Source organism: Protopterus annectens, chromosome 2.part1 (genome assembly GCF_019279795.1).
Source record: "Protopterus annectens isolate FY-2018-M chromosome 2.part1, PAN1.0, whole genome shotgun sequence".
In the NCBI taxonomy this organism is placed as follows: Eukaryota; Metazoa; Chordata; order Ceratodontiformes; family Protopteridae; genus Protopterus; species Protopterus annectens.
The window spans coordinates 779,283,012-779,301,808 of record NC_056729.1 but is presented as its reverse complement, the minus strand read 5'-3'; the positions used below and the strand labels follow the sequence as shown (position 1 = coordinate 779,301,808).

The following is an 18,797-nucleotide window of genomic DNA, read 5'->3' as shown; positions in this document are numbered from 1 at the left end:
CTGAGAATAGGCACTTGTATCTAGTTATCCCAGGTGACAAATTAAATAACACTTTCAAAGATAAATGCCAAGTGTTCCTACATGGGAGCAGTGTTAGCCCATCAGGCAATTGTCATGAAACAGCCGTAAGAAGGACTAAAGCTTTGTTTTGTATGCTTGCATAGCCATTATTTATTATACTTTTTGTCATTAATATATAACATTGTACTTAGTAATGAGATATTGAATGTATTTGCTAAGAAGAAATCTCATTATAAATGTCTGCGGGAGAAAGGGGGTATATGATGACTCTGCAGGTAAAGGGGCCACAAGTAAATAGTGTTTGTGTCAGTTTAGAGCTATGCATTTGAAGCCTTGTAAGTGCAGTAGGTAGCATGCCAATCTCAGTATTGCTTGCAGTAGTTGCAAGAAAAAAAATATTTCAGAACTAAAATTTTAGGCTGTAAGGGGTAGAGTTATTTAAAGTTGGTTGATATGATTAAGGATCACACAGCCAAGTTGGAAAAAGATTTGATAGAATAATTTGTGGTTTCATCAAACTAAGAAGTCCAGTGCTTTCCAGTTTAAGATAAGGGCAGAATTAGTAAGCTGGGAAGGAGAAAATATCTGAAGAAGATAGGAAATTTACAGCTGGAGCAGTGAGGAAACTGGGGCAGTAAGGAAGACAGTAGAAGTGAACAAGAAATTTGTTAAGAAAAGGGAAGAAGTTTTGCAGATATTTAAGTGACAGGAAGAGGGGAGGAACGTTTGCTTTCAAATACTGTAGGAGGAAAAATGTTGTGAAAGTAAACCGGTAGATTGGGGTACAAAAACATAGGGTTGCAAGTTGGGAAAGGGCTTGGGGGTTGCATGGGGTAAGTGAACTTGAAAGAGGAAGAAAAGGGGTTGCAGGACAGAAATGGAGTAAGGCCCAGAGACCAGAAGAGCAAACACAAACACTAAAGTGTCGAAGGAGTTCTCAGTGTACTAGATGCTGCAGTACCTTGTCTGTAAGCCTGTCCCTGAAGACTAAAGATATTCTTCAGGCTAATGCAAGATATTAATGCTATGCATTAACTTTTTTGTTTGGTTTATTTTAACCAGGTAAATATCCCATTTTTAATCTGTGCTGTTTTCAGCCATAACCCAGGCCACATTAGGAGGGATAAGTGCAGTATATGTGAAGAACTGAGCCAGTCAACCAACAAACTTTATGAAGGTGGGCAGAGACTGAAGTGCTTGGAGAAATCATTGCAGGCAGGCAGAGACTGAAGTGCTTGCAGAAAACATTGCAGGCATATGAAGATTGCGCAGATTCCACATAGACACTGACCAGAGATCAGGATAGAACTCCAGACTCTAGAGCTGTAATGGAAGCGTTAACTACACCTCTACAATATTGTTTATAAGATTATATGTACAGAGGCATCTCCTTGTAAGGGAGGGTCCAAAAAAGAGAATTCTCAGATGCAGCCTGGTTAAACTCCTGTTAGAAAAGAAGCTGTTGATAAAGTACCAGAATGGTTTAATAGAAGGCCATTTATGTCAGCTTAATTTGTTATATAGTTTTCTTTTCACTTAAAGTAGAAATGGGTAAAGGGAGATCGGTGAACTTGTTTTAAGTAGTGAAGACTTCAGCTCACTCTCATATAGAAATAGTGTGGAGTGAATATGTATGCACAGGTTATAGTAACATAGATCAAAAGCTGGTTAGTGGGAAGGAAACAGATGGGGGTTGAATTCAGAAGATAGGGAAGTGACCAGTGGGGCTCTTCAGGGGTCAGTTTTAGGGGAACTTCTGTTTTACAAATTTTTGTGCCAGATTGTGTTGCAGATGGGATTAGAATATGATTAATTTGATAACACCAAGGTTAAGGCAGCCATGAAGGATGGTGGAGAGACTTTAAAGGAGGATATAGTGAGATCTGACAGAATGGATAGAGAGAGAGGGCAAGAGAGCAGTTGAGTTAAAATGCAGAGTTACACGCTTTGGATTCTGTAACCCTGAACTACATTTCAGAGTAGATTTGAAGCTTTATGCAACTACAGAGGAAGAATAAGACCCAGGAGTTATTATCACACCTGAAGTAGATTACCAGCTACAATTTTTCACACACATTAGCAGTGGCAAGGGTCAGTGAAATGTTGGGGCACATAGCTAAATGAGTGGAACCCAGGGATGCTGAAGCCACAACATGTATTTTGAGAGACTACTTAGGGAAAATTAAGATCTGATGTTGTAAATCTTTTGTTCATACATTACAGATAGGACCTCGGTTCCGTCCTCGGAACCGATACGGACGTTTTCCAGCTTGCACAAGCCAAAAACTCTCAGCTAAGAACCTACCCACAATACCCCTCTCCTAGATACTCCAGATCTCGTTTGCTGCGTTCCTAGTCAGACATGTTAGCCATCTCTCTCAAAGCTAAGTAGTGAATTGTTGATTTATATGACAATTTTTTCTTCTAAATTACTAAATTTTTAGTCAAGTTAGCCTTTTTATACTGTTGCCTATTTCCTACCCTTTTCCTTGGTAATTTAATTTTTTACCCTTTTTGTTACTGTCCCTCTCTGCTGTCTTTGACATGCCTTCCTTTTTTACTAGTGATATTCCTTAACTAACATTACTGGTATTTTATTATTTTTATCTTTATATTTTAAAGATTTTTATTATTATTACTATTGATATCATATAATATGTATGTGTGTGTGTGTGTGTGTGTGTGTGTGTGTATATATATATATATATATATATATATATATATATATATATAAAATGTGTGTGTGTGTGTGTGTGTATGTATGTATATATATATATATATATATATATATATATATATATATATATATATATATATAAATTATTTTATCTTATTCTTTCTATAGGATAGCATTGTTTTCCTTACCATGTCAGACAAAGCTAAGTTGGCTTTTAAACAGTGTGCCAAGTGTGGACATAAGATGCCTAACTCAGATACACATGTCCGTTATGTCTGCTGTTTGGGCGTGGATCATATTAAAGCTGATTGTGACATTTGTGCTAGTTTTAGTAATCGGACACTAGCAGAACGTAAGAATAAACTTATTTTAAAAGGTTTACTCAAGACACCTTTCTCGGAGGCTCTATATGGGTTGGAGGTCTCACCCCCTCCTAAGACCAAAAAATATAAGGAAAAAACAGAGTCACTTGGTTCCTGCATCCCCGTCAGTTACGGAACCGAGTTGGCTCCGTGCTTCGCCAGCACCCTCGGTGCAGACCTCCTCGGCACCAGGATCTGTGTCCTCTTCCTTGGTGCTTACCATGGTACTCATTCCTATTTCGGTTCCAGTCATGGCACCACTGACTTCGGTGCCATCCTTGTTTCCCACATTGGAGTCTATGACTGTACATGCCTCAGCACCATCCCCATCCACGGTGTCGACAGTTTCCTCGGTTCCATGGACTCCGATGACTGTACATGCCTCGGCACCATCCCCGTTCACAATGCCCACATCTTCTTTGGCTCCACGGACTCCGATGACTGTACATGTCTTGGCACCATCCCCGGCTATGGTGCCAACAGGTTCTTTGGCTCCATCGGCTCCAAAATTTGAATACCTGCCAAGGACAAGATATTCTCCAACTTACGACCCTTTCTTGGGGCAGAGGTTTAGTCCCTTTCTAGTAAGACCTAATTCCCCTTCAGCAGCCTCCTTTAGATCCACTCGGAATTTTTCTGAACTAGACCTAGTGCGGGTTGTGGATCATCTTCTGGCAGCTAAGGGGTTGCCCATTCCAGCTAGACCTTCCGCCCCTCCTGGCTCGGAATCCTTTACCTCATCTTCCCCTGCTTATCCTCCTCCAGCATCCTCCCTGTTCCCAGTGCCGATGTCCACTTCGGTACGTACTGTCTCGGCTCCGCCAGCAGTGTCTCCCCTGTCGGCACTGACCACCCTTGCTGCATTGGCGCCGATGCTTTCTCAGAGCAGTACTTGGACCAGCCGTACCTTGGTACCTAATCCAGTGCCTACTTTCTTGCTGGCACCGTCTTTGTCCATGGTCCGACTGCTTCCAGTTCTCTGAACCCCTCAACTGGAAGTGGGCTCGAGTAGGCCTGCTGTACAGGTGATGGAAAGGGCCCTTCATTCCGAAGGCTCACAACCAGCACCTAGGACATCAGTATCAGAAACCTCCCCTAGCATGCTCCTCTCCCAACCCGCTATGTCGGGTCCCTGGGCACGGGATTCACAAGAATCCCCTGTGAAGGGAACCCCTTCTCCGGAGTCCTCCTCAGAAGATCTCACTGGGGAGCCACCCCGGAAGAAACGGTGCAAGACAAAGCACCTTGACTCGGAGGAATCTATCACAGAAGACACTGATTGTGATAAGGGAGAGGGGTCTCCACGCTCTCCCCCAGACGACATTTCATTCTGAGACATTCTCGAAATCCTCAAACAGCGGGGAGAATGGAAGCCCTCTAGCCCTTCTTCTGAGGAATCAGTGTTTCTGCAGGCCTTCCGTGCCTGGCCGTCTACTTCCTGGGTGACGCCACCAACAGATGATCTTGTTAAACTAATTGTGCAGCGTGCCTGGAATGCCCCGGACAATGTAGAACCTGTCCCCCAGAGGCCGGACAAAATTTTATCTACACAAAGTAGAGAGTTTGATTCTGACATTGGCTTGTTGGTTAGTCTTAAATGGCAAAACAGTGTAAGAAACTTCTCTGTGTGGAAGATTTTCAGTCCATATATTTTTAGTTAATCACTGTATATTAATCAGATCAGGCAATAGTAGTAGAAGTAGCGAACAAAAAATAATAATAGAAAATATATAATTGTACAGCATTACTAAGTATTCGAAAGTAATCCAAGTAAGGCAGGCGGTCTGTTTCCAGTTGAAAATCCTTTCTTAAGTACACAGACAAGCGATCCAAGTAAAACAAAAATAGAGTAATAATTTCCTCATAAGCTTTCTAAATATATATATATATATATATGTGTGTGTGTGTATATATACATATATATATATATATATATATATATACTTTTTATCAGCCATGGGAGTGGTTTATTGTGCTGTAAAACAAAATGTTATTGGTACACATGTTAAATTCACATCCCTTCCCCCATCAGTGTGACATTCGAGCTGGTCCTGCCCTACTTAGTAGCTGTCATAATAATATATAACCCTTATGTACTTTAAATAAAATTTGTAATGGATTTTCCCAGGGGAGATTCTCGCACAAAACCAGACAGGGGCACAGTACAGGACCACCAGGAGACTGCCCCTCCAACGTCTCATTCCCCACAATCCCAATCCCCTCTGGCTATCAACACTTCGCAGAAGCCTTTAACATCACAGAAGGATCAGGACAGGAACATAAGCCACAGCGGCAACCAGAACCGACAAGAGAGTTTTACAGGACGAATTACAGGACTACCAGGACAACCGGGACCACAGACAATCCAGCTACCAGGAGCAGCAGCACCTTTACAGAGACCAGTTTTTTCAGGAAGACCAATATAGACAGCACAGACATCACCACACCAATACCAAAGCCAGTACCAGAACAAGAACGATGACCACCACCAGAGCTTGTCCCTCTTACCAGGTCCCCCCCATACCACAGCCACAGCGAGGAATACTACTACAACCCACCGAGATTCCAGAAAGCAGAGGAGGAATTCCAGAGGTCTCATACTCTATCCACAAACTCCCAGGGAGACAGGAGAACCAAACAGTGGACAAGGGTGAGGGAAATACAAGACCTGGGCAATCCCACTGGAACCCCGACTACAACCCAGGTCCCAGGCTCAGATGGAGGAACCAGCTACAATAACAGGTACACTTAACAACAACAACAGGTGCCACAGTAACAGGTGCTCCACATATCTGGAACCACTCTGTTAAAGCACTGACTGAAGAGGAAAAAAGTGTGTTGTCCAAAGGACTTACTTTTGTACCAAGCTGCAGGAGTGTGGTTGCTCAGGTATTGATGGACCTTAAAATGTTTGTGAGGAAGCTCAACTTAAGGGTGCAGTTTCATGGCAAAAATAATGACATTGAAAATAAGCCTACTGATGAAACTATAAAAAGGCCTAGCAGCTATTGTCCACCACTACATCAAACACTAGCTGCTTTCGAAGTGAAATGTGAGATGGATATCAGGAAACTGCTTAAAAAACCTCCTAAGAAAAAACTTTATAACTTAACACAGGGAGAAAGGAAAACACAGGGAGAAAGGAAAGCATTGCTTGAGCTAGGCAATGAAAAATCCAGGCGTGTAATGAAGGCAGACAAGGGAGGGGGTATACTTGTGACTGATACCACTAGCTACAACCAAAAGATAGAGAACATGCTGGAGGATAACAGATTTTATGAGTTATTTACCATGGATGACATAAAAAGAGCATATGATTTATGGAACACTAATCTCACCACATTATGGGAAGAAAAACTTATCACACTGAAAATCTTTATAATTATTTATGGATCCCATGCCCACGTTTACCTTACTTTTTTGAAATACCAAAGCCGCACAAGAACAGAGAAGACCCACCTTATAGACCGGTGGTAGCAAGTGGAGGTCCCTTACTGAAGCCACAGCCATTTACCTTGGTTACTTGCTGAAACCACTAGCAGAAAGGAATAAGTCATACATAAGAAATTCAATGGATTTTTTGAAGAAAATAAAAAACATTACAGTGGAAGCTGACAGTATTTTATTAACTATTGATGCAGAATCCTTGTACACAGTGCTCCCTCACAATTACTGTATAACAGCAGCTATCGAGTCTTTTAAGAAACATAATCAGTGTACACAGGCACAACTGCAAAAGTTAAGCAAGCTCATTAATCTTGTACTGGACTTCAATTTCTTTACTTTCAATGGCAAACACTGCAAACAAAAAACTGGTATAGCAATGGGGGCTGCCATGGCTCCCAGCATAGCTAATATAGCCCTGGGCAAATGGGAGGAGGACTTTGTGTTAAACACAGACTACATGCAATATATCACATGCTATTCACATTTTATTGATGACATCTTTATTGTGTGGGAAGATGGCACCTTTCAGCTTGGAGATTTTATCACTTGCCTCAAACAAACAACCCCCTTCTTGAAGTTTACCTCTTCCCATAGCTGTACTTCAACCAATTTCTTAGATATGCAGATTTCCAAGTTCAGCAACAATAACAGAATCACCACTGATCTATTCAGAAAACCAACAAGGGTTAACTTATTACTCCACAGTAAAAGTCTACATCCTACAAAAAACAAGTATAATGTAGTGAAGTCCCAAGGCTATAGATTAGCTAGAATTACCACAGAGATGGAACCATTTTTGAGAAACCTGAACAACTTAGAGAATGATTTTCTAGTGAGAGGCTATGAAAGTCAGATGTTAAAAAAACATCCTGGAACCAATTATAGAACTGAAAAGGACTGAAGCACCTTCACTCAACCTCCCCAGTAGAAAAATGTTAAGTAATTCCACAGAGAATAACAAATGCAAAAATGGCTGCATCCTGCCATACACTTTGGATTATCACAGTATCAAAAATATTATTGAGGAAAACTGGAACATTGTCACAGGAAACCCTTTTCTGATTAACATCTTAGGTGAAGCCCCATCATTTGTTTCTAGGAAGGCCAGGAACATTAAGAAGTTTTGTATTTAAACCTAGACCATATGAGAAAAGCACTAAAAGATGTGAAACTAATTGTACATTTTGTATATTTATACAGCAAAGTGATAGTTTTTATTGCCCTTATTTAAAGAAGATCATTAAAACCAGTGCAGGGGGTGACTGTAAGTCTGTAGCACTATAAAAAGTAATTTACAGGGCACAGTGCAATGAATGTAATGCATTCTATGTGGGCAAGACTATAAAACTCAAGCGTAGAAATTCATGTCATCTGTCAGAAATCCGCTCTGGATGTAAAAATAATGCACCAGCCAAACACCTTTCTCTTCAAAAAAGACACACAGCTTTTAAGTTCCAGATCCTGGATCGCATAGACATGGGTTATCTTGAAGGAGACATCCCAAATATTCTGGAGAAACATGAACTCATGTGGCAAATAATGCTGAACTCTTTTAGGAAGCCTGGACTAAACTACTACTGTTCAGTTAAAAGTGCACTGGAACTTAGAAAATTGCCACATTGTTTACATGACTAATTGTATTTTATTTTATTTTATCCTACAAATTGGTTTTAAATACCATTTTAAATCAGTTGAAATTTAAGTGTATATTTTGTTTCCATCATCATACATACATTTTTTCTGATTTTTATTTTTTTCTGGTTATTTTTTCCACTTTATTCAAAATGATGTGTAATAACAATACTAACTAATTATACAATTATATATATATTTTTATAGATTATTTTTAGGGTTCTTGTACACAGACCTGAAGAAGTCTAGAAGGACGAAAGCGATCTTTGTTAACAATAGGTTATGAAAATAGAAATTGATTTTTACATGCAAAATGTATATGTATATATTTATATATATTTTTTGATTGCCAAATGAACTAAGGTTGATATATACCTCCTTTCCAGTACTCGGCATGGTTTCCGACCAAACCATAGCACCACCACTGCCTTACTCTCCTTTACTAACACTATCCTTCAGCATAAAAACAATGGCTATCTCTCCTCTGCTACTTTGCTACTTTCCTAGACCTATCTAAAGCATTTGACATGGTCCCACACAAACAACTTATCTCAGTCCTTAACTGGTTTCGGAGTTACCTGTCTGACTGCCAACAATCCGTTGTATGGCAGAATGACATATCTCCCCAACTACCTGTCTCCATAGGGGTTCCCCAATAATCCATCCTTGGACCCCTACTCTTCTCTGTTTTCACCAATAATCTAGCCTCTGCCACCAAACATGGCACACTCATACAATACGCAGATGACTCAACCATCATCTGCTCAGCCCAGTCCCTACCCAAACTGCAAAAAGTCACACAGGAAGCCTTTTCCTCTGTTGAAACATGGTTATCCGATGCCCAATTAATACTCAACCCAAACAAAACTAAACTACTCCTCTTCCAACCCACCAAACATATGCCCAATTAATACTCAACCCAAACAAAACTAAACTACTCCTCTTCCAACCTACCAAACATACTCAAAACAACTCTCACTTTAACATCACAGCAAAAGACAACACCACTATATACCCAACTGAACACACCAAATTGCTACGAGTGGAAATAGACAATAAACTAAAATTTGACATTCACATATCCATGACCATAAAAAAAGTCCACAAAAAACTAGGAGCGTTATACAGAAATAAGCAACTTCTCACCAAAGCAGCAAAGATTTCAATAGTAAATTCCCACCTTATCTCCACCCTACTTTATGCCTCTCCAATATATACCAACCTAAGGCAATGCGATCTAAACAAGCTAGAAACCTGCTACAACAAAATCGCCAAATTCGCCACAGGGGCATCCTACCGTAGTCGCCACTGTCTCTCACTTGCTGAACTGGGCTGGCTTGAACTCCCTCACCTCCTTCAATGGTATCAACTCTCACTCGCCTACAAACTAGTAAACCATCCACTAAATTTCCCATCCCTCCAGAATCTACTCCAGCCGTATTGCACCGCCAGACCACTAAGATCCAGCAACAAAAATCACTTGCAGATCACTAAAGCCAATAACTCTGCTGGTGAAGCACTATTCTTTTGCACCATAGCCAAATTATGGAACTCCCTCCCACCCACAATTACCTCCATACCATCATGCACCCACTTCAAAACTTTACTAAAAGCGCACCTAAAAACATGTTGGCTATGCCCTTGCAACTCCCACTCTAATATCACCCACCCCATCCATCCACTACCTTTCTTTCTACTCCACTAACTACCTTGATTATAGCAAGCTCAGATGCTCATAAGCCTAGTACTTATTATACAGCAGGAACTTCTTATTGTAACATTTGTTAATGTTGTTATGTACTTCACAGATAAAGATTCTAGTTGTCTACTGATGTACTATGTTCTTCATCTGTAAATATGTTGTAAGTAATTGCTATGTAAATTGTTAATCGCTATGTAATCCAATGTAACTACTGTCTGTTTATTTTAACTGTGGAGCTTTTCAACTCGGGCCTCCGCTGGTCAACAAATATAAATAAATATTTCCAGCCATGTAGTATATTGTCTTGGATAAAATCACAGACTTAATAATCTACTTAATAATCTGGTTTAAATAAGAGGTACCACATCATTATAAATTTTATTTAAAGTACATAAGGGTTGTATATTATTATGACAGCTACTAAGTAGGGCAGGACCAGCTCGAATGTCACACTGATGGGGGAAGGGATGTGAATTTAGCATGTGTACCAATAACACTTTGTTTTACAGCACAATAAACCACTCCCATGGTTGATAAAAAGTATATATATATATATATATATATATATATATATATTTAGAAAGCTTGTGAGGAAATTATTACTCTGTTTTTGTTTTACTTGGATCGCTTGTCTGTGTACTTAATAAAGGATTTTCGACTGGAAAAGACTGCCTGCCGTACTTGGATTACTTTTGAATACTTAGTAATGCTGTACAATTATATATTTTATATTATTATTTTTTGTTTTGTTTTGACTTAAGACGAGTTTAAGTTCGCTACATCTACTACTATTGTCTGATCTGATTAATATACAGTGATTAACTAGAAATATATGGACTGAAAATCGTCCACACAGAGAAGTTTCTTGCACTGTTTTGTTTTTGGACCCCCTACACTTTAATGGGTTGTTTTGCGACTTCGGGGATACCACAGAGATTACTTGTTTTTGGTCTTAAATGGCCCATCAAGGTAGTTAACCTAATATTCTCATCTGAACCTATAAACAACCTTAAATTGGCATGGAGAAAATAAAAGTGGAAATTTAATAGAGGAATGGGACGTGAGAGACTGGAGTCCCTCAGATCTGTTCTTTTGGCATAATCAACAAATATGAGCATTACAGAGATTATGACCAATCCATTTTCCTGATTTCATAAAGTAACATTGTTTGCATGGCATTTTTGAAATCTGCACATTTGAATGGTCCATATTCCACTTGTATCACTTAAAACAAAATCAGGCCATGGCCATTGTTGACTAGATTTTTTAATATGCATGCTTGTTTTGTATTTGTTTCTTGCGTCTTGGGTGCTTGTATAATTGTAACACGTTTTGTTCCATATGGCAAGTATTGTGGGTTAAAAGGCTTTGAAGACCAGTTCTGTTACCTTTTTTTAAGTAATACATTAAGTAAAATATTTTGTTCCTATGTCTGCATAGACAAAACAATGTAACAAATTATTTTAAGTAGATAGGATAATGTGACACAGTGGTATCTTTTTAGATGGGTTGTTAAGCGTATTCTGCAAGGTGGCCTGACCTTACAAATTTTTGTTTTAAAACATTGATTCAAGGTCAGTATAAAAATGTAATGTACTGTCTGTGAAAGAAGAACACATGTATTTAGAACCCATGCATCTGCAACATAGGTGATACACTTCCTCAAAGCTGACACTGTCATTAGAGACTTAGGTACATTTGTTGACAGTGAGCCTTCTTTTGATCACCAGGTATCAACTGCTGGGGTCTATATAAGAACATCGGAGTTGAACAACTTCGAATGTTCTAATATCAACCCCTATTCAGCGAACGCTGAAAATAACGAAGCTGCGGAACACCGAATTTCTTCCTAGGGAAGGAATTCGGTTGGCCGTTCCTGTGGCTTCGCTATGTTCAGCACTGTGGTGGAAAGTTGTGGGTCGGGATCAGATAAGTGTGCGATTGTGTGGACGTAAGGGTTAGGGTGCGGGTTAGGTGAGTTAGGGTTAGGGTGTGGGTCAGGTAAGTGTGCGATTGTGTGGACGTGAGGGTTAGGGTGGGTAGGTGAGTTAGGGTTAGGGCGCGGGTGAGGTGAGTGTGTGATAGTGACGGACGTTATGGTTAGGGTTTGGGTTAAGGTAAGTAGATAGCTAGTGGTGTGTGTACAGTTTAGTGTAAGGTTAGATGTAGGATTTTAGGTGTATGTGCGTGGATTGCTGTTTTTTTGGTGTGTTTATGTGTCGGAACAGCAATTTTTTTCCCTTGGAAAAAATTTACTGTTTTGCATGTTCGATGTTGTCAGCGTTCGCTGAATAGGGGTCGATATTAGAACATTCGACTTTTTTAAAAAGTCGATGTTCTAATGTAGACCCCAACTGGTGTTAGAAAAACTTTCTGGCTAGCCCATCTCATTACTAAAGGTATATTTCCCAGGTTCTACATATCCTTGTTCAAGACAATAATAGAGCATAATGTGCTTTTTGTATCAGTCCAAATATATTGACCAGGTTAATTAAAAAAAAAAAAAAAAAAAAAAAAAAAAAACAACACAATGCTTCCTAATGAAGACAATCTCCGGTACATCCTCCTTAACTTATACATAGCATCTGAAGGCTCCATTGGTGTGATAGCAGCTGCTTGGCCTACAAGGCTGTAAATGACCCAGTCCTCCTGTTCACCCTCATAAATGTTCAGAAAACAGACCCCCCCTGGCATTATTGCTTGCTTAGCAGAGCCTGTTGGTGGGATAGATATTGACCCAAAGAGTACAAGAAGATCTCAGTCCATGTCAAACAAAGTAGCCCCCTACCCTTCTTTAGTCCCTTTTTAGAAAGACCCGATTCCCCTTCTGCAGCCTCTTTTAGATCCACTAGGAGTTTTTCTGAGCTAGACTTAGTGTGGGTTGTGGACCAGCTTCTTGTAGCTAGGGGATTGCCCATTCCAGCTAAATCTTCCGTCTCTCCTGGCTCGGAATCTTCTATCTCATCTTCCCCTGCTTATCCTCCCCCAGCACCAGCTTCAGTACATACTGTCTCGGCTCCGACAGCAGTGCCTCCTCTGTTGGCACCTACCACCCTTGCAGCATCTGAGGAATCAGTGTTTCTGCAGGCCTTCCATGCCCGGCTGTCTACTTCCTGGGTGACCCCACCAGCAGATGATCTTGTTAACTAATTGTGCAGCATGCCTGGAAGGCCCCGGACAATATAGAACCTGTGCCCTGGAGGCCGGACAAAATTTTATCTACACCTGAAGACCAGCCCCACTGGTCCAAGCAGCTGACAGTTGATTCTATGATCGTGGCAGCAGCCACCAAGAGGGAACTGGCAGAAGATAGTTCCACTGTCCATCCTCCAAACAGGGAGTCCCGGACGATGGACAGACGAGGGAAGCAGACCTATGCTTCAGTGACCTTCGCCATTCGGTCGCTGAATTATCTGGCGCACTTTACTCTCCCCCAAAGAGACCTAATTTCTGAAATGTCTTCCTCTTTGGTGGGGGTACTGGCTAATGAGGTGCGTGACACTGTCGCCTTGCAGCTAGCTACCCTTGAATCCATCTCGAACTCCTTGATGCATTTGATATCTCACACCGCCGAGCAGGCAGCTCGAGCTGCCACATCTGGTGTTGTCATGAGAAGTAATACTTGGATGCGGTTGTGTGATTTCACAAACCCCTTTAAATCTTCCTTCGTTAACGCACCTGTTGCTGAATCTGCACTTTTTGGACCCAAGGTACATGACACACTTGCACGTAGTGAGAAAGATGGAAAGACCTTGTCTGCTGTAGGCATACGCTTTTCCAACCCCCAGAGGCCCTACTCCAGGAACCAGAAAGGGGGAAAGATCTGGTTCAAGAAATTCCAAGGATCCTTTCGTGACACTCGTGTGATGAGCAATCCCCACTGGGCAGAGGCGGCTACTCATATGGAAGATGCCCCTTTTGGGGTAGAGGGGGTCCGCGTAACCAGGAAGCCAGTGATTCTTTCTCCAGCAGACCCTACCAGCGCTCCTGAGCAGCTGCCCAATTGCTTTCCTCTGGAAGCAGTTGGGGGTCGTTTCTCTCTGCATCTACCAGCCTGGCATCTTATTACTACCGATGTTTGGGTGCAGAGAATAATATCCAGAGGCTACCAAATACCTTTTGACCTAACTCCCAGACCCATCAAACAAATCCCCGATGTACCACCCAATCAGAGGGGATTAGCAGCCTTAGAAATAGAAAAACTGCTAAGAAAAAGAGTTATCCAACCAGTCCCACCAGAACAGACAGGATCCGGGTTGTACTTGAGGTTCTTTTTAGTGCCAAAAAAGACAGGGGACTGGAGACCAATTCTGGATCTCAGCCTACTGAACAAATTTATAAAACCTCAAAATTCCAGATGGTCACAGTACATTTCATTCTTCCCTTCCTAGGGTGGGACAATTGGATGTGTTCTATAGATCTACAGGATGCATACTACCACATAAAGATGGATCACCGCTCCCGGAGGTTTCTCTTCTTCCGGCTGGGAGTCAATCACTACCAGTTCAAGGCCCTGCCATTTGGCCTCTCAACAGCCCCCTGAGTGTTCACCAAATGTATGGCAGTTGTGGTAGCTCATCTTTGACTACAAGGATTCCAGGTGTTTCCCTATCTAGACGACTGGCTCCTTACTGCTCCGACCAGGAATCTCCTAATCTGCAGCCTCTCTTACACTCAAGATCTCACTCTCCGCTTAGGGATTACAATCAGCAAAGTGAAATCTCAGATGTCTCCAATGAAGACACTGGAATTTATTGAGTGGTCTTCAACACAACATCCTGTCAAGCATCTCTCCCCGTCACAGGCTTTTGAATATAAGACACCAAATTCAAGACCTTCTTCGTCACACGTTTGTACCATCACATCTTGTACAGCAGCTCTTGGACTCCCATGGCAGCTGCCATTACTTTGGTACCACTGGCGAGACTGCACATTTGAATCCTGCAGTGGCTCCTTTCCACACAATGGTCATTGTTAACCCACCCACTCAACCACATGATACGCCTTACAAACCGTTGCAAGGAGGAAATGCTGTGGTGGATGGAGCCACAAAAGAATCTTTGGTGTCGACCATTCTGTCTTCCCCAACCCACGGCCACGGTGACCACGGAGCTTCACTGTTAGGGTGGGCGAGCATTTCCAGGGAAAGACTGTCCAAGGCACCTGGACCCCCCTCAAGGCCAACTTGCACATAAATGTCTTGGAACTGAGGGCAGTTTTCTTAGCATTGCAAGCATTCCATGCTTCCCTGCCTTCGGGGACCTTTGCAATTCAGTCAGACAACATGTCAGTTATCTGGTATATCAACAAGCAAGGTGGAACCAGATCTTACCCCCTGTGTCGGGAAGCCATGAGGATTTGGCACTGGGCGATAGCTTCCAATCACTTTCTTATAGCAACGCACATTCCCGTGAGTTCCAACCTTATTGCGAACAATCTGAGCAGGAACATCCTGATGCCTCACGAATGGTCCCTCAATCCTGTAATAGCAGCTCGGATCTTCCAACATTGGGGCAAGCCTTGCTGCAACCTGTTTGCTTTCCCCCTGAATTACAAATGCAGGAACTATTTTGCCTTGATTCCCCCCCTCAGGGGGAACCACCGAGGGACGCTGTAATGCATGCTTGGCCCCCGGGTCTTCTGTATGCCTTTCCCCTGTTTCCCCTCATTCCAGAATTTCTCCAGAAAGCTCAGAGGTTGAAAAGCAAAGTGATCCTCATCGCTCCTTACTGGCCATGTCAAGTCTGGTTCCCATTTCTATGGCCTCATCTGATTCTTAGCCCGTGGATCCTGGATCATTTCCAGCACCTGTTATCTCATCCTCAGAGATTGATTCATCTGAACCTGCACAGTCTCAAGCTCACAGCCTGGTTCCTCCACTTCCAGTGATTACCAGATTGCCTGACATCCCATCTCCTGTTCGTGAAATTCTTCTGGCCTCACACAAACCTTCCACTAGAAAGATTTATTCTAGTAAATGGACTAGGTTCTCTGTTTGGGCCAAAGACCAGAACTTAGACCCTTTCTCTATGCCTATTCAAAAGATTCTGCAATACCTGACTACTCTCCTGCATGCAGGAGCCTCAGCTTCAACGATCACTGTACATTTAGCAGCTATCGCCAATTTTCGTAATGGTCTTGAAAATTCTTCAGTTATGTCACACTGCCTAAGCAAGACTTTTTTGAAGGGAGTATTACATGTTAAACCTCCGGACATGCCTCCCTTAGATCCCTGGGACTTGACTCTGGTGCTTCAATCTCTTACAGGCTCTCCCTTTGAGCCCTTTGATTCATGTGATTTGAAATTTTTGTCTTGAAAAACCATACTTCTACTAGCACTCACCTCAGCGAGAAGAGTAACTAAGCTGCAGGCCTTGAGTGTCAAGAGTCCTTACTTGATCTTCCGCACGGATAAGGTGTCCCTTCGTACTGACCCTTCCTTCTTGCCCAAGGCCATTTCTGTTTTTTCCATTAATCAACCTATTGACCTGCCGTTTTTTTTTTCCAAGGCATTCTAATAGAGGGAAGGACCTTTTGCACACCCTTGATGTGCACCGACAGCTTCATTGTTATTTGGACAGGACTAAATCTTTCAGGAAAACAGACCAATTGTTTGTTGCCTTTGCAGGACCCAGATTTTGTAAACCTGATTCCAAAGTGACGTTATCCTCTTGGCTTAGAAACGTCATTACCTTTATTTACCAACAGAATAAGCTACCCTTACCTTCCAGAATAAAGGCTCATTCTACCAGATCTATGGCTACCTCTGTAGCTTTTCATTCCAGTGCCTCTATGGATGATATATGCACAGCAGCCACCTGGGCAAGACCTCATACCTTCATATCTCATTACAAATTGGATTTGGTCTCCAGGGGACAAGCATCTTTTGGTTCTATGGTGCTCAGGAATATCCTTCCTCAAGTAGCTGGGGACTCAGTCCTAACAGTAAAGAATGAATAAAGATTTACAACATCAGATAAAGAAGTTATGTCTTACCATAATGTTCCATCTGAGTTGTAGATCTTTATTCATTCTTTACTTCCCGCCCTCCTTCCCCCTGCCTGGACTCCTGGTGGACTTCAGGTACTCCTGGTTAGGATATTTGCTCAGACAGAGCCTCCTACTTTTTTCTTATTACTACATCTTTATCTAGGGCGGGCAAACTCAATTTGGAGTATCTAGGAGAGGGGCATTGTGGGTAGGTTCTTAGCTGAGAGTTTTTGGCTTGCTCGAGCTGGGAAACGGACGTATCAGTTCCGAGGATGGAACCGAGGTCCTAACAGTAAAGAATGAATAAAGATCTACAACTCCGATGGAACGTTATGGTAAGACATAACTTCTTTTTCTAGCTTGCCAGTATACCAAAACACTTGTTCCCATAATAAGTGTCCAGGCTGTTCTTAAAAATATCTAATCTAGTGCTTGCTTTAATGTAATTTGGTAGTCTGTCAGAGAACCAATCAGTACACTTCTCATTCCTATAGAAATTTCTACACAGGTTGTCTGAGTCTCTCTAGTACTTTTTGATAACCCAAACATTCCCAGAGGTAATTGTCCCTAAATACCCTATATACCTGAATAAGATCTCCTCTTAGATATCTGTAAGAGACACTGTACAAGTTCAGATATTGTAGTCTTTCATAATAACTTAGATTTTCACATCCATGGATGCTCTTGGTATATTTCCGCTGTACTCTTTCCAGTTTACTCATGCTTGTCTTCTTATAGGGTTTCCATATTGTTATTCCATACTCAAGTTTGCGTCTACTGTAACTAACAAACAATGACTTCATTATTTTTAATTTCCTAGACTTTATAAATATTTTTATACAACCTATAGTTCTATAACTACCATTAACCAATTGGTTGATATCATTAGAAAAACTCATAGCCGAATCTACCCATATACCCAGGTCCTTAAATGAGTCTACATTTTCAATCACTGTGTGCTGTATTAAATGTTCACCTTTCAGTTTGTCACCCAAATCTCATATGCTTAGTTTTTGATGTATTTATCAGCATATTATTCTCCTGTGCCCAAATGGTCAATTTAGTCAAGTTATTTTGCATACATGCCTTATCTGTAACACTTGTAATCAGTTTACCCAATTTCAGGTCATCTGCGTATAGACGGTAGAAAACTTCAGATGAAAAAGTTGGGTCTGAAAGATACAATCTACACAAGTAAGGGCTTAGGACAGAGCCCTGTGGGACACCCTGACTGTAAACAAGGATTTCACCTGTCCAGTTGCTGTACGATATTTGCCATGTCCTATTTGTAAGCCTTGCAGCTATTCATCTTATCAAGAGTACATCAGTACCTAGTTGTACTAATTTATTGGTCAGTGTTTTGTGTATGATCCTGTCAAATGTTAAAGTTAAGTCTATATAAATTGCATCACAGCACAATTTTTTATTCATAACTGTTATTATATTGTTATAGAACATCATGTTACAGGTAGTAATAGATCTATTTTCAACATATACATGTTGATGTATGGTTTCTAGTCCCAACGTATCCAGTTCTGACAATAACTTATCCAATATTACCTTCTCCATTAATTTTCCACAACATGAAAGTAGACTTAAGGATCTATATGATTCTGGGTTTATCCTACTCCCTTTTACCTTAAAGACAGGTTTAATAAGAAGACAAGCATGAGTATCTGCCCGTATTTATATGACCTACTGAATAATAGATATAATGGTAGTGTAAGTTCTTGCTGAAGGGTTCTCAGGTCATTGTTACTAATTCTGTCTCTTCCCTGTGCTTTATTTGGATCCAGTTTGCTCAGTTCTTTTTCGATATAGTCTAATTTGATTCCAGTATCTGAGGTTACCTGGATGTCACTAGGATAACTTATCACCCCTTTTCTGGAGCCAAACTGCTTTACATAAGATTTTGTAAATATATCTATAATCTGTTGTGTCCGAGAATAAATTTTAGAATCTGCAC

General features: G+C 41.2%; 1 protein-coding gene across 1 annotated transcript in view; it reads left to right on the top strand.

Moving 5' to 3' along the window:
- The window catches only part of CHST14 (carbohydrate sulfotransferase 14), a 309,908-nt gene that overhangs the window by 43,313 nt on the left and 247,798 nt on the right, over positions 1-18,797 (top strand). The gene's annotated exons all lie outside the window — the stretch shown is intronic.